Raw genomic sequence first — 15,538 nt, 5'->3', positions numbered from 1 at the left:
GCCAGTCGTCCAGGTACAGGGAGGCTCGAATCCCCGATAAATGAAGAAATTTTGCCACATTTCTCATGAGCCTCGTAAAAACAAGAGGAGCAGGGCTGAGGCCGAAGCACAGTGCTCGGAATTGGTACACCACATTCCTGTATACAAACCTCAGATACGGTTGAGAATCCGTGTGTATAGGAATGTGGAAGTACGCATCCTGCAGGTCGAGAGAGACCATCCAGTCTCCCTCTCTGACCGCTGCTAGGACGGACTTCGTGGTCTCCATCGTAAATTTTGTTTTGACAACAAAAACGTTGAGCGCACTGACATCCAGCACCGGCCTCCAACCTCCTGTATGCTTTGGGACTAGGAAGAGACGGTTGTAAAATCCCAGTGATTGAAGGTCCGAGACTCTCACCACCGCTCCCTTCTCTAGCAACTGAGACACCTGCAGTTGTAGTGCCTGTCTCCTTGACTCCTCTCGATACCTGGGAGAGAGGTCTATAGGAACTTTTACCAGAGGAGGTCTCCGTACAAAAGGTATTTTATACCCCTCCTTTAGCAACAACACAGACTCTCTGTCTGCACCCCTCTTCTCCCAGGCCTGCCAGAAGTTGTTCAGTCTGGCCCCTACCGCTGTCTGAGGACGTGGGCAGTCAGACTCTGCCACGGGAGGACTTGGATCCTCTCCTCTTGCCTCTTTTACTGTCGGCACAAGCGCCTCCCTTACTGGGGGCTCTGCCACGAAAGGGCGGGATAAACCTAGTTGCTGGAGTATCGAGCTTGGGTCTTACGACATAAGATGATGAAGGAGCAGCCTTGCGCGCCGACGTAGCCATCAGGTCGTGGGTATCCTTCTGCACCAGAGAAGCTGCAATATCCTTAATCAACTGCTGAGGAAACAAGGCAGATGACAACGGGGCAAAGAGAAGCTCTGACCTTTAGCAGGGAGTTACTCCTGCCGAAAGGAACGAGCAAAGAGTCTCCCTCTTCTTAAGGACTCCTGCCGTAAAGGTAGCGGCGAGCTCATTAGAGCCATCACGGATAGCTTTGTCCATGCAGGACATAATAAGCACAGATACATCACGGTCGGCCAAAGAAATCTTCCTGCTCAAGGCTCCCAGCGACCAATCCAAGAAGTTAAAAACTTCGAAGGCCCTGTAAACCCCTTTGAGGAGATGATCAAGGTCCGAAGAGGACCAGTAAACTTTAGAGCATCTCATGGCCAGGCGACGGGGAGAGTCTACGAGGCTTGAGAAGTCTCCCTGGGCAGAGGCAGGAACTCCCAAGCCGAGAACTTCTCCCGTGTCATACCAGACGCTCGCTCTAGAAGCCAGTTTAAAAGGGGGGAAAGCAAAGGCTGTCTTCCCCAAACTCCTCCTGGTGATCAACCAATCGCCTAGTAAACGCAAAGGTCTCTTAGAAGAGCGAGAGAGCACTAGCTTAGTAAACGACAGCGTCGAAGTAGCTAGGCCTAGCGTAAACTCTGACGGAGGCGAACGAGGAGCAGCAGTTACAAAATGGTCAGGAAACAGTTCCTTAAAAATCAGCATGATCTTTTTAAAATCCAGAGAGGGCTGAGCAGCTTTAGGCTCCTCTCCGTCCGACAAAGTCCCCAAAGGAATATCAGTTGGAAGGGGATCAGCGACTTCCTCATCCGACGGAACTTCGTCCGACAACTGCCGAGTCTCATGAAAAGGAGAGACCTGCCGAGGAGGCAACGCTTGACAGGCAATGTCAACAAGCAAAGGAGCAGCAGTAGCAGAAGAGGAAGCGACGTCACGCCGCTGCTGAAAGGACTGAAATCCCTGTGACTGACCAACAACAACAGCTGAAGATGATTGACGCTCGACGTCACGTCGGAACTGCATTGACTGCAGAGTCTGAGCAGGCAAAACAACCTCCGACTGCGGTGACTGACGCTCAACGTCACGTCGAGGCAACGGAGCCGGTCGGCGAACGTCAGTGCGTGGCTGCGGCGGCAGCAGCTGAACGTCAGTACGAGACTGCAGCAAGGGGGGATCCATGTCACGTGACTGACGTGAAAGACTACTGACATCGCGTTTCAAAGTACTAGAAACGTTAGCACTAACGTCAAACGGACGAGTGAATACTCGTTTGGGTGGCTGACGGCCAGAGTCACGTTCAGCGCACTGGCGACTCGAATGCAAAGGATCATCGCGAACCTGCTCAAAGTCATACTCTTCCATAAGGGAGGCAAGCATAGACTGCATGTCCCGCAGGACAACCCATTTCGGATCAACGGGAGTCGGAACGGGCCGTGACGTCGGTAACGTCTGCGTTGGCAAAACATTGCCTCTACCGCGACCCTCGGACCCCGTGTTACGCTTGCGCTTAATAGGCGAACAGTCATCCGACGACTGCAAAAGGTCAGAGCTGCCCCAATGGCTACAGCCAGGACGCTGGACCTGTCCTGAAGGGACTGACTTTCGCTTCAAGGGTCTAGAAACCTTGCGCCAAGGTTTCTTGTGCGATAAGTCTTCGGAGGACGAGGAGAACACCATCTCACCCGCCTTATGGTAAGGGCGATCTTGACGAGAAACGTCCGATACCAAAGAGGGAACGTCTGTACGTTGGTTAACGCCTCTCGTCCCCTTAAGTCCTACGACATTACTTCTCCCTGGTGCAGGGGAGCCTGAAAGAGGTCTCGGACTAGGGGAGCGACAAGCACGAACAGACGAACCCTCGGTCGCAACACTAAATACACTTTGCGCACTTATCACTTTATCACTACGATTTTCTGTTTTACCACTCTGACACTTCAACAACTTAACATCTGACATGAATTGGTTACGGTCCGATGCTAAGGACTCAACTTTTTCGCCTAAAGCTTGAATCGCTAGAAACATATCCCGCATGGACGGTTCACGAGTGCTAGTAGGGGGTTCAGGAACAACTACTACAGGGGAAGGATTAGGTTCAGGGGCATGGGAGGAGGAAAATTCCAAAGATCTAGAGGAGCTTCTCCTCACCCTATCTCTCTCCAGCTTACGAGTATATTTGTCATATTCAAGCCAGTCGAATTCCGACAAGACCACGCACTCATCACACCGATCTCCTAATTGGCAGGATTTACCCCGGCAATTAGAACAAACGGTATGTGGGTCGATAGAGGCCTTGGGAAGACGTTTGTTGCAATCCCTCGCACACTTGCGATATTTATGTTCAGGGATAGGAGAAGGGTCAGCCATATTGAACAATCAGAGAAAATCCAAGTCAAAACCAAAGTCATCAACAATAAACACCAGCCAAAAAAAGGGTTTCAAGAGTTTAATTGAAGAAAAAACACCCGTCACAGCGAAAGCCAATAAACAACCAAAATAAAGTACTTCACCAAATAGGTCGAAAACTCAAGGTCATAAGCGAGCGGAACCAACTTGTCGACAAGACCGACAGAGAAGAACTGGAGAACTTGACAAGTATATGCGGTATCTGGCCGATAGTCGGCGCTGGTGGTCACACCCGCAACCTTCACGGCGATCGCTCGCGAGTTTTTGGAATCTGTCGAGCCCTCCGAGACGTCAGCTATTATATATTCACCGGCTAAGTTTAATATTTAAAACTTTCTGTTTAACCCCTACAATGGCTCCCAAGCGTTCAATGGCTCCCAAGCGTTCTGCTTCTACTAAGGCTGGTAGTGAGCCTAAACGCCACCGAAAAATGATGATGATTGCTGAGAAGGTGACACTTCTCGATATGTTAAAAGAAGGCAGAAGTTACGCGGCCGCAGCCCGCCATTTTGGAGTGAGCGAATCCACCGTTCGCTACATTAAGAAGGACGAGGTGAACATTAGAAAGACGGCTGCCATCACCTTTAGCAGGTCAGCGACGCGAGTTGTTACCGCTCGTAATAAAACGATCGTCCATATGGAAGATGCTTTAGCAGTCTGGATTGCCGACTGCCTGAAGAAGAACATAGCCTTGGATACGAACACCATCCGAACCAAGGCTTTAGGTTTGTATGAGAATTTTGCGGCAAAGGAACCTCAAGACGACGATGGCGACCATGCTGAAGAAGACGAAGATGATGTACTAGATGAACCTCAAGCAGGGACATCCACTGATTCCCAGCCTCAGAAACAAAGTTTTTCCGCCAGCAAAGGATGGTTCACAAATTTTCAGAAACGCTTTGGCCTGAAAAGCGTTTCCCTGCATGGCGAGGCTGCTTCCGCTGACACTACCGCTGCTGAAACTTACGGGAATGAGACATTTAAGAACATTATCACTAAAAGTGGATACAAGCCCGAACAAGTGTTTAATATGGATGAGACCGGCTTGTTTTGGAAGAGAATGCCGTCGCAAACTTTCCTGTTCAAAGAAGAAGCCAAAGCCTCTGGCTTTAAAGCATTCAAAGATAGTGTTACCCTCGTGATGAGTGGCAATGCTGCTGGATTTTTGAAAAATAAAAATAAGAATCTCCTTCCCGTGTACTGGATGCATAATCAAAAAGCATGGATTACGAAGATGCTGACCTCCAACTGGTTCCACCAGTGTTTTATCCCGCAAGTCAGTAAATATCTCTTAGAGAAGGGCTTGCCATTTAAGATCCTTCTCCTTATGGATAACGCTGGTGGACACGCAACTGATCTGTCACATGAGGGCATTCAGGTTGAATTCCTGCCACCCAACACAACGTCATTAATTCAACCGATGGACCAGGGGGTTATCAGGGCGTTCAAGGCCCTCTACACGAAGAATACCTTGGCGGACCTCGTTGCGTGTGTGGATGCTGCCCAAGATGATGAGGATGAAACATTCAATTTGAAGGCGTACTGGCGGATGTACACAATAGCCACGTGCCTGCAGAACATCCAGAAGGCACTGAAAGAAATGAAACCTGCTACTGTTAATGCGAGCTGGAAGAAGTTGAGGCCCCAGATTGTTTACGATGACGAGGGATTTACATCTGCTGAGATTCAACACACTGCAATACGGAAATCTGTGCAGTTGGCTGCGATAATTGGAGGTGACGGGTTTGGCGACATGACGACTGAAGACGTCGACGAGTTGTTGGACTGCCATTCCCAGCCGCTAACTGATGCAGACCTCGAAGACCTGACGAAATCGGCCAGTGAAGAAGACAGTGAAACACAGGAAGAGACCCAAGAAAATGTCGAAGAAATGGGCTTAACATTAGAACGGCTTGCCAAGCTCTGCAACCTTGCGAAGGAGTTGAGAGAATTGTCGCAAGAGTGGGACGAGGATATGATTCGTGCTATGCAATTCTGCAACAAAATCGATGAAGACATGACTCCCTACAGGATGCTCTTCGAGCGAAAAAAGAAGCAGCGGCAGCAACTTCCAATCACAGTGTTCTTCCAGCCTCGCAAAAAAGAGCCAGTTCCTCCTGCTACTATGCCTTCGGAAGAAATTGAAGAAGTGTCCCAGGAAGAAGTTGAAGAGGTGTCCCAGGAAAAGACGCCTCCGTCTGAAGAGACGTAAAATACTATCATTGGCTGCACAGTAGAAGACATCATCAGCTTCATCATCATCATTTCTACTGTGCAGCAAATTCATCGCCATCATCATTCAAGTTTTTCTTCAACTTCTTTTGTGGTGAGTACAGTAACAATCTTTATTATTTTATACTACAGTACTTTAATATTCTAAAATTTTAATATTTGTGCCTGCTTTAGTTTAGGGTACAAGCATTAAGTGTTCTGTACATGAAAGGGTAGTTTGTTAACAGTACTACGTAAAGGGAAGGTTTTAAAAGTCTGAATATACATGTTATAACCTATCATATTTTTTTGTTTATTACATTTAAAACAACACACACACACACACTCTCTCTCTCTCTCTCTCTCTCTCTCTCTCTCTCTCTCTCTCTCTCTCTCTCTCTCTCTCTCTCTCTCTCGTAAATTATCATTCGGTCATTAGCGGCAGTTTGTTATTGTTGATTAAACGCAAAAAAAAAAAAAAAAAAAAAAAATTGTTTCCCTGCTTTGCTACGTATGTAGGATTTTATATAGATACGGTAAATAATATTTGTAATAACATATTTACTAAAAGCTTTTAATATCATTATCTATCACTTTCATCATGCGCGTTTAATGCCTTCGTTTGTTTATTATGATCGAAGTAAACGAATGGAAGCTTTCCGTTTCAGGCTGCGTCATAAAGAAAAACATTATATAAATGGCATTCATTTCATTTATTTGGAAGTCCTAAGAAAAATTAAGTAAAACATTGGTAATAACAAAATCAACATATAATCAATATAATTGATGCAAAAACTAACCTATACAGAGATGTGTAAATGCATTTGTTTCTTCATTATGATCAGAGATGAACGTAAACAAAACATCGGTTGTCATTTTTTATCGTGCTTTTTGGCGTGTTTAGGAAACGCATAATATAAAATCGCCTTTAATATTTGTGCCTGTTTTAGTTTAGGGTACTGTAGTACATGCATTAAGTGTTCTGTACATTAAAGGGTAGTTTGTTAACAGTACTACGTAAAGGGAAGGTTTTAAAAGTCTGAATATACATGTTAAATAAATACGTACATATGGTGTCCCTACTTCAGGGATTTTCAACTATCGCGGTCAGGTTTGGAACCTATCTACCACGATATACGAGGGTTCACTGTATTTGAAAAGTTAAAAATTTTTGGGCTCGAGCCATTTCAACCTGATGGAAGTTCCTTTAGGCAGCTTCTTACCGTAAAATATTTCTGAGAGTGATATTACAAGAGAATTACTGTCGGGTATCACAGGGTTGTTAAAAGGAGAGGAGGCAAGGAAAAGGTGGGCGGAATATTTTGAAAGTTTACTGAATGTTGAGGATAATAGGAAGGCAGATATAATTGCTGTTGCAGGTGTTGAGGTGCCAGTGATGGGAGATGAGAATGAGAGAGAGATTACAATAGATGAAGTGAGGAGAGCACTAGATGAAACGAGAGTAGGAAAAGCGTCTGGTATGGATGGTGTGAGAGCTGAGATGTTGAAGGAAGGGGGTGTGACTGTACTTGAATGGTTGGTGAGATTGTTTAATATGTGTTTTGTGTTGTCAATGGTACCAGTAGATTGGGTTTGTGCATGTATTGTACCACTATATAAGGGTAAGGGAGATGTGCATGAGTGTTGTAATTCAAGAGGTATTAGTTTGTTAAGCGTAGTTGGAAAAGTGTATGGTAGAGTAATGATTAATAGGATCAAGGATAATACAGAGAATGCAATCTTAGAAATACAGGGTGGTTTTAGAAGAGGTAGGGGTTGTATGAATCAGATTTTTTACAGTAAGGCAGATATGCGAGAAATATTTAGCAAAAGGTAAGGAGGTGTATGTTGCGTTTATGGATCTGGAGAAAGCGTATGATAGAGTTGATAGGGAAGCAATGTGGAATGTGATGAGGTTATATGGAGTTGGTGGAAAGTTGTTGCAAGCAGTGAAAAGTTTCTATAAAGGTAGTAAAGCATGTGTTAGGATAGGAAATGAAGTGAGTGATTGGTTTCTGGTGAGAGTGGGGCTGAGACAGGGATGTGTGATGTCACCGTGGTTGTTTAACTTGTATGTTGATGGAGTGGTGAGAGAGGTGAATGCTCGAGTGCTTGGACGAGGATTAAAACTGGTAGACGAGAATGACCATGAATGGGAGGTAAGTCAGTTGTTGTTTGCGGATGATACTGTACTGGTTGCAGTCACAGAAGAGAAGCTTGGCCGATTAGTGACAGAATTTGGAAGTGTGTGTGAGAGAAGGAAGTTGAGAGTTAATATGGGTAAGAGTAAGGTTATGAGATGTACGAGAAGGGAAGGTGGTGCAAGGTTGAATGTCATGTTGAATGGAGAGTTACTTGAGGAAGTGGATCCGTTTAAGTACTTGGGGTCTGTTGTTGCAGCAAATGGTGGAGTGGAAGCAGATGTACGTCAGAGAGTGAATGAAGGTTGCAAAGTGTTGGGAGCAGTTAAGGGAGTAGTAAAAAATAGAGGGTTGGGCATGAATGTAAAAAGAGTTCTATATGAGAAAAGTGATTGTACCAACTGTGATGTATGGATCGGAGTTGTGGGGAATGAAAGTGACGTTGAGACAGAAATTGAATGTGTTTGAGATGAAATGTATAAGGAGTATGGCTGGTGTATCTCGAGTAGATAGGGTTAGGAATGAAGTGGTGAGAGTGAGAACGGGTGTAAGAAATGAGTTAGCAGCTAGAGTGGATATGAATGTGTTGAGGTGGTTTGGCCATGTTGAGAGAATGGAAAATGGCTGTCTGCTAAAGAAGGTGATGAATGCAAGAGTTGATGGGAGAAGTACAAGAGGAAGGCCAAGGTTTGGGTGGATGGATGGAGTGAAGGAAGCTCCAGGTGATAGGAGGATAGATGCGAGAGAGGCAAGAGAGCATGCTAGAAATAGGAATGAATGGCGAGCGATTGTGACGCAGTTCCGGTAGGCCCTGCTGCTGCCTCCGATGCCTTAGATGACCGCGGAGGTAGCAGCAGTAGGGGATTCAGCATTATGAAGCTTCATCTGTGGTGGATAATGTGGGAGGGTGGGCTGTGGCACCCTAGCAGTACCAGCTGAACTCGGTTGAGTCCCTTGTTAGGCTGGAGGAACGTAGAGAGTAGAGGTCCCCTTTTTTGTTTTGTTTCATTTGTTGATGCTGGCTAACCCCCAAAATTGGGGGAAGTGCCTTGGTTTATGTATGTATTTATCACAGGGTTCGAACCCCCGGAATGACTATCCTAAGATATCGTGTATAATCAGGGACGTATCCGTAGAAAACCATAGATATCTGCACCCTAAACAGACTTAACCCAGTCTAGGAATCTAAGGAGGATAGGTGAGGAGCCGTTACATATCCTCTCCCTTCATAGTACTACTCGTCCCTGATAAACTCATTCTACTTTTCGCAGCTTACCTACGTGTTCGTTTCTTTGTTAAGAGCACTTTTTCTCAACTTTTTGGAGTTGTTTCCTCGCAAGAAGGCCTCCCTTTAGTCGTCAAAGTTGGGTAACATCCTATTTCACAATCTGATATAGCTATAACTGCTTTTGATCCCTTCGGGGAGTGGTTATTCGACTTTTATGGCAATGAGGGAGCGGGGCGCTCCAAGTCCAGCTAGCTTTTAGGCACCATTTTGTGTGCATTTCTGCCCTTTTTATTTTATGTTCACTTAGTTTTATTTCACTAGTGTTATGTTAGCTAGCTTTATTTTGGCGTTGCGATGCCTTTGGTGCCTTAGACTCTGTTTTGTGTTTGCTTTTACTACATTTTATGGTAGTTTAAGTTTTAGTTTAATGCGTGTTTGTCCCGGCTAACCTAGCTTAGAGAGGGGTGGTTTTTGTCAGAGGCGGGTTCGCCGATAGCTATCAGGCCATTCTTGCTGGTATCGTTGGCAGCAGTCTTTTTTACCTTTAAAGGGTTTTTTCCTCGGTTATACTAGTTTACCGAGCCTATTATGTCTGCTGCCTTCGATTCTCTGGTTTTTTCGGCCTGTTAGGCTTAGCCTAGCCCTCGTTGGTGAATCCGTCGGTCCGCCATGCTGCATTCGTTCACGATCTCCCATGCTAGGACTGTGCAGTCTTTTTAGTTCCCCTTTACGAAGGGTGAGCTCCTCTTGTCTGTGCACAGACTTTCCTGTACTGCTGTTCTATCATAGCCTCTGGGATTTCTCGATCGACCTGCGGCATCGATCTTTTAGGCATAGCCTAGCCCCTGGCGGCGTTTGGATTATCCATCATTAGCGAATCCATTGGGCCGCCATACTACATATAATTTTGATCTCCCATGGTTGGACTGTGCAGTTTTTTGGAGTTCTCCTTTGCGAAGGGAGATCTCTCCTTGCTGGTGTTCCAACTTACCTGTTCTGCCATTCCTTCATAGCCTCTGGGATTTCTCGATTTACCTGTGGCATTGACCTATTAGGCTTAGCCATTCTGCATTCGCTCGAGAAATACATTGAATTTGTGGATAATGGCGAGGTTAATTTATACCCTGATCCCACTTTTCGGACTAAAAATTAACCTCCCTTTTCACCTTGGGGTCTATGGAAAATAGTTCCCCTTCAAGGTGATCCTTTCCTTTATCTAATACACTGTCCAAAAGTGTATTTGGTGAAAAAAAGTGTAGTTTAAGGGTAGTCTTTTGTTTCTAAATGATACAGTGGGGTCTGATTTGTCTCTAAACCAGTTTTGAAATAAGAGTACAGTACTTACTTTATATGAAGAGCGGACCTGGCTCGTAAGACATCAGGTCTCTGCCCTAAAGATGTGGCTTCCTTCTTGAATTTTTTCCAGTGTATGTCCATTGAGGGACTGCAGACATATACTGGTCGGAAGTCCACTTGGGTTTTTCTTGGCATTAAATGAAGCAATTGGAGGAGACACGTCATTTTGTGGTGGTTGAGGGAGTGTTATCACCTCCGTGGCAACGACGTAGCTCACAATACGTCCTAGGGCACTCCTTCAGCTCGTTCTTAGCAATAAGTAAATAGAATTTTGTGCTTCAAGGAAAAAAGGAAACATGCACTTCATCATTTCCTTTTCAGGTTCCCAGGTGTCTTTGTGTGTTCCTTCAGTACCACAGCCTAACTGTCTAAATGTTAAGCTATATCTCATTTGGTTTGGGTGAATAACCCCTTGTTTGGTACAGATGTGATCATGTGTCTCTTGATCAGGTTTACCTTGTCATAAGTTTCCATGGTTCCTTATGTCATGTATTTGGCCCTTTATGCTACCTTATGTATGGGTAGGGACGGGATGTATTTATTTTGTACAAAAATTCTCCATGTGAGGTTAATGATGGTTACTTGCTAACCTTGGCACTGATTATTGTGAGTAAAAGGCTAGGAATTGTTACATGACTTTTACTTTTACCCCCTACTATTATAATTATAATTACTGTAGTGGCTTTATCTTTAGTGTGCCTTCTCATTATTATCCTTTCTGAACATAATTGGATTTAATTTCAAGACGGGTTTTGGTTACGTACGCTTCACCTTTGATGACTCCTTTAGTTTCGGCCTCCTTAGAGCTCCCGACACTAACATCAGGTGTTTTTCCAATTGCGGGGGCGGTCCCTTGGGTCTTTATTACCTCCTTGTCGGACCATCATGCTTGTCAATTCTGCCTCCGAACGGTTCTGGGATACATACAGTAGTTGAGAGCGAAACCTATACCTTGACAGAGTAATCCAGTAAGTGCATTTCGGTATTGGGACCTCTCCCTTTGAGGTTTTCTACCGGGGTATAGGTAATTCTCTGATACAATTCCATCAGAACGACATGGCTCGAGCCCAAAAAACAGATTTTGATGTACGAAAAATAAATTTTTGGGTGAGATAGCCATGTCGTCCTGATGGCCCACCCGTTGCGTTGTCCCTCCCAGACGCCTCGTCGGATGCCTCTTCTCACAGTAGTTGCGCTGCTGTGTAGAATGAGTTTATCAGGGACGAGTAGTACTATGAAGGGAGAGGATATGTAATGGCTCCTCACCAATCCTCCTCCTAGATTCCAATGGAATAAAAAAGTGGTTTGTGTCTAAGAAAACTTTAATGGTTTGTGGGTATGAAATAGATATTTTATATACTGTATGTTATGAAACTATTATTTTTTATTTTGAATACCCCTCTGTGACCCCAAAAATTCCTTAATCTGTTATTTTTTTTCAGGTATTGACAGCAGCCCCCTTCACTCAGTAGGGAGGGAAATTTAGACCATTCTTCAAGTACTGTACATAGGAAGATAAATGTGGTTTATGGTCTGTTACTATTGTGTTAGTGGTCTGTGATGCTGCTCTATATTCATATTATCTTGCCTGTGAACTGTAAGTACCTTATTCTATTTTAAGACTGAATAACACAAAAACAAATGCATTATAAAATGGCCATTGACTATTGCTCATGTTCGGCAGTCAACCCGGTAAAGTTGATGACTATTTTGTGTCTGTGCGCGAAGTAACGAGGAAGAATCTCGTTATATGAGATTGTGTCATAAACATTAACAGTTCACAGGAGCTATTGAAATGGAATGGGACTGTGTTCGAGTTTAGTCTGAATTGTTCCAGAATTATCAAATCCCCTTCCAAGGAGACATTTAGGCATTACTGGTGTTGGTCAGAAGGTTTCAATGACAAGAAACCTTATGACAGTGCAGGTTTACAATTGGAGATTTTCGAGACATTGTTATTGTGGGTCTGCAGAGACCTGCACGGCATCGTATGCGGCCGTACTGTTAAGAATTTAATAATTTTAAGTGACTTTGCAGCTTAGTGGTGAACCGGACATTGATAAGGACAGTGTTGCTTTGAGGGAAAATTATTGCAGAACAGTGTTTTCACAGTGTTATATTTTCTGTTAGTTGGTTGATTAGAGTTGTTGTGGAGATACTATAGTTGAACCACCCAGGCAATACACACGGTTGTGTTTATCATGTACTAAAACATATTGATTTGATATTGTTAAAGAAAAACTTGTGGGTGGCTAACATGTGAATTGTTCTTTTTTTATTATTCAAGATTTGTTTTTTTGTTATCTTGAGGCTGGAGTGTAAAGGGATGCTAATTTTGCCTTTAATTGATTGTTTGAATTGACAAAACAATGTTAATATATTCCTAACAGTTTTTATGTTTCATTTACAAATAAATATTTTTCGTTTTTATCAAGATTGAAATTCATTCCAGTTCCTTACATCACTGTGTCCCCTTCTCAGCCACTGGTTTTTTTTTTTTTTTTAGTTTTTAAATCTTTTCTAATAAGTTATTTATTATAACTTTTTCTCCCACACTGTCCTGATGTCAGATTTAAAAGAAAAAAATTATAATGTTTTCTTTCACCCAATATTCTATAATTTACTTATATTCAGCAAGACCAGGCAGGATAAATAAAAAAAAAAGAGAACTAAGGTTCTAGCTGGGTCCCCTTGCCTAGTATAAATCAAGGGGTGGTCACAAGAGCTCCGTTCTCTTGACCTGTTACCTACATTTTTGAGTATTCCACCGTTGTATATTTTTTGTGTAGTGAACGTTGGGGTGTGGTTGCCATTCGGACACTAGGCAGTTCGGGTGGTACCTCTGGCCACAGTCCGCAAACCACTACACCTAGACTGGGTTAAGTCTGTTTGGGATGCAGATATCTATGGTTATCTACGGATACATCCCTAATTATATACGATATCTTAGGATAGTCGTTCCAGGGGTTAGAACCCTGTGATACCTAACGGTAATTCTCTTGTAATATCACTCACAGAAATATTAAACAGTAGGAAGCTGCCTAAAGGAACTTCCATCAAGACGTCATGGCTATCTCACCCAAAAATAGATTTTTTCCTACGACAAAATCTGTTTTATGGCAGTTTCCATGGAGTTACAGATATTCTTGAAAGGATGCACTTATTTCATGGAGACAAACATTCAGTTTCTTGGTGTTTTTATTTTCTGGTAAAAAAGAATAGACTTACACAATGCTGCTTGGAGATAAATCTTTCACATACTGAGAATTCAAGCTAAATCATAAGATTAAATTTCTATTACATTTTCCCAAAGCCACACTCGTTATAACAAAATACTTTTCTTCAAATTGTGCCATACCAGTTTTTAATTGACCATCTTCATGATATTGTACAGACAAGGCCTTGGTGCAATTGGTCTGTAGTTTGCCACCAAAAACCTTTTGTTTCCCAGGTTTTGAAATACTGAAATAATGGTTAGTTCCTGGATAGTTGTTTGACTAGTGTCACACCAAATTCTATTAATAATACTTATTGTGTATGGAATTTCATTACAGTCTGGGGGAGTACTGTTAAACGTAATCTGAGCAGAATCAAATATTTTCCTGCGAGATGAAATTTTAACATTCATTAAGTTTCAGCTGTGAAATCTAGCGGTTTACATTCTTGACTGTGTCTATGCTGGCAACCAGTTGCACTACCATGTATTTACCATTAAATTTTGATATCCGAGATGGGTTTCACGAATTTCTTTTTCTAATTATTCAAAATACACAATTTCTTTATACGTTTTAAACATATATGATACCTTCATCATATAAAAATTTCAAGTCATTTGATCAAAAACTTGATATATTTGCAAAAATCATGATTTTAAAAAAAAATTTAGGTATATTTTTCTCCACTAATATGACACCAATTGTTTTGAAAATAATACCATCAAAACTACTTTATAAATCGAATAATTCTGTGCGACAGTTTTTTTTTATCCTTTTTCCTTATTTTCTTTGTCTGCTTAAAATATTCATGAAAAAAAGAGAAGGAAAATCAAAATTCTAGTAGTGTACATAAAATTGTGGGATTTTTATTCCTCTTTTCAATGAAATCTATTTCTCTAAAATCAAACAATAAATGAGAAAATTGTACTTAAGTTGTAATAAGTATGTTTTTGAGTTATGAACTCCCAAAGATTTGCAACAAATTTTTGCTTCTTTTCTTAAAGAAATAAAGATAACATTGTTATGATAACTTTACTTTGTACTTTTATTGTTTATTCCTACATAAACGTACCTTAAACAAGGTATTTAAACCCTAAGTTTACTATTACACTTGGCGTAAGGGTGTAATGAGTTGCCAGCCGCCTCTCATTGTTGCCAGAGTTTTAGTTAGCATGTTTCAACTTTGTACTCTTATTCATGTTTCCCTCTCTTCTTGGTTCTTTTATCTTGCTCTCTGCATACTTTATGTTCCTTCTGTGACCTTAGGTAACATTGGCCTTGCTATAAAGTTCCCGAGTACGTTTTGAAAACACAAAGTACATAAGAACTGCAAGTAAACAAACACAGGCATTATAACTTCCATAAATATTTGGAAACTCTGGCTGCTGTTCTCATAGCTCGTAGTTTTCGTTCGCCTACCCTCTACCAACGCCTTCCATTTCTGCCAGACATACCAGATTTCGAAAAATAAGTGAAAAAATTGCTATATATGTGTAAAAAATAAACACAAAGACGATTCTGTCAAACTTAGTCATGCAGACGACATAGTAAGGATGACGTCATCATTTAAAGACCGCTATATCTTCATTATTTGTAAAAATAATTGGCTAAAACTTCTGGAGAGCATGTACGATATGTTCCTGCATACAGAGAAGCAATAAAACTAATTTTTATTTCTGAAAGTTATGTCAAAACACCTTGGCGGACGGCCCCCTTAAAGTTAATTTCAAGATATTTTTTTCTGGATTTTCTCCAAATTGCTGATGGCAGAATTCTATAGTTTACTGAAATGATAAGGGATAACCATTACTGATATCTGGCTGTATTCATTGCATGATGAAATTACCCTTAAAAAAAAAATTTCTTTGTAGATTATCACATTCACCTCTGTACAGTCCATGAAAACAATCATGATTTTTCTTGAAACTCTCTAAATTTTTTAGTTAAAGTGCTAACCAAGGTACAGAAAACAGCTTTGGTTTTAGGGATATAACCAATTCTTGCTGTATGAAGCATTCTGTTGAGAAAGTTAATGGAATTGTCTACACTTTGAACCTCCTGTGTATTTCCATATATTTTACTTTATTATTGAAATTTACGCCAGTCTGCTTTTTCAAGGTTACATTGCAGCAATCATTATAATAAAACACTATT

At 42.1% G+C, this 15,538-nt stretch overlaps 1 protein-coding gene across 1 annotated transcript in view; it reads right to left on the bottom strand.

Moving 5' to 3' along the window:
- Positions 1-15,538, bottom strand: part of LOC137655568 (uncharacterized) — a 346,296-nt gene that overhangs the window by 87,096 nt on the left and 243,662 nt on the right. The window lies entirely within an intron of this gene.

This window comes from Palaemon carinicauda, chromosome 16, assembly GCF_036898095.1.
Source record: "Palaemon carinicauda isolate YSFRI2023 chromosome 16, ASM3689809v2, whole genome shotgun sequence".
NCBI classification, from domain to species: Eukaryota; Metazoa; Arthropoda; class Malacostraca; order Decapoda; family Palaemonidae; genus Palaemon; species Palaemon carinicauda.
This window is presented reverse-complemented; position numbering and strand designations above follow the sequence as displayed.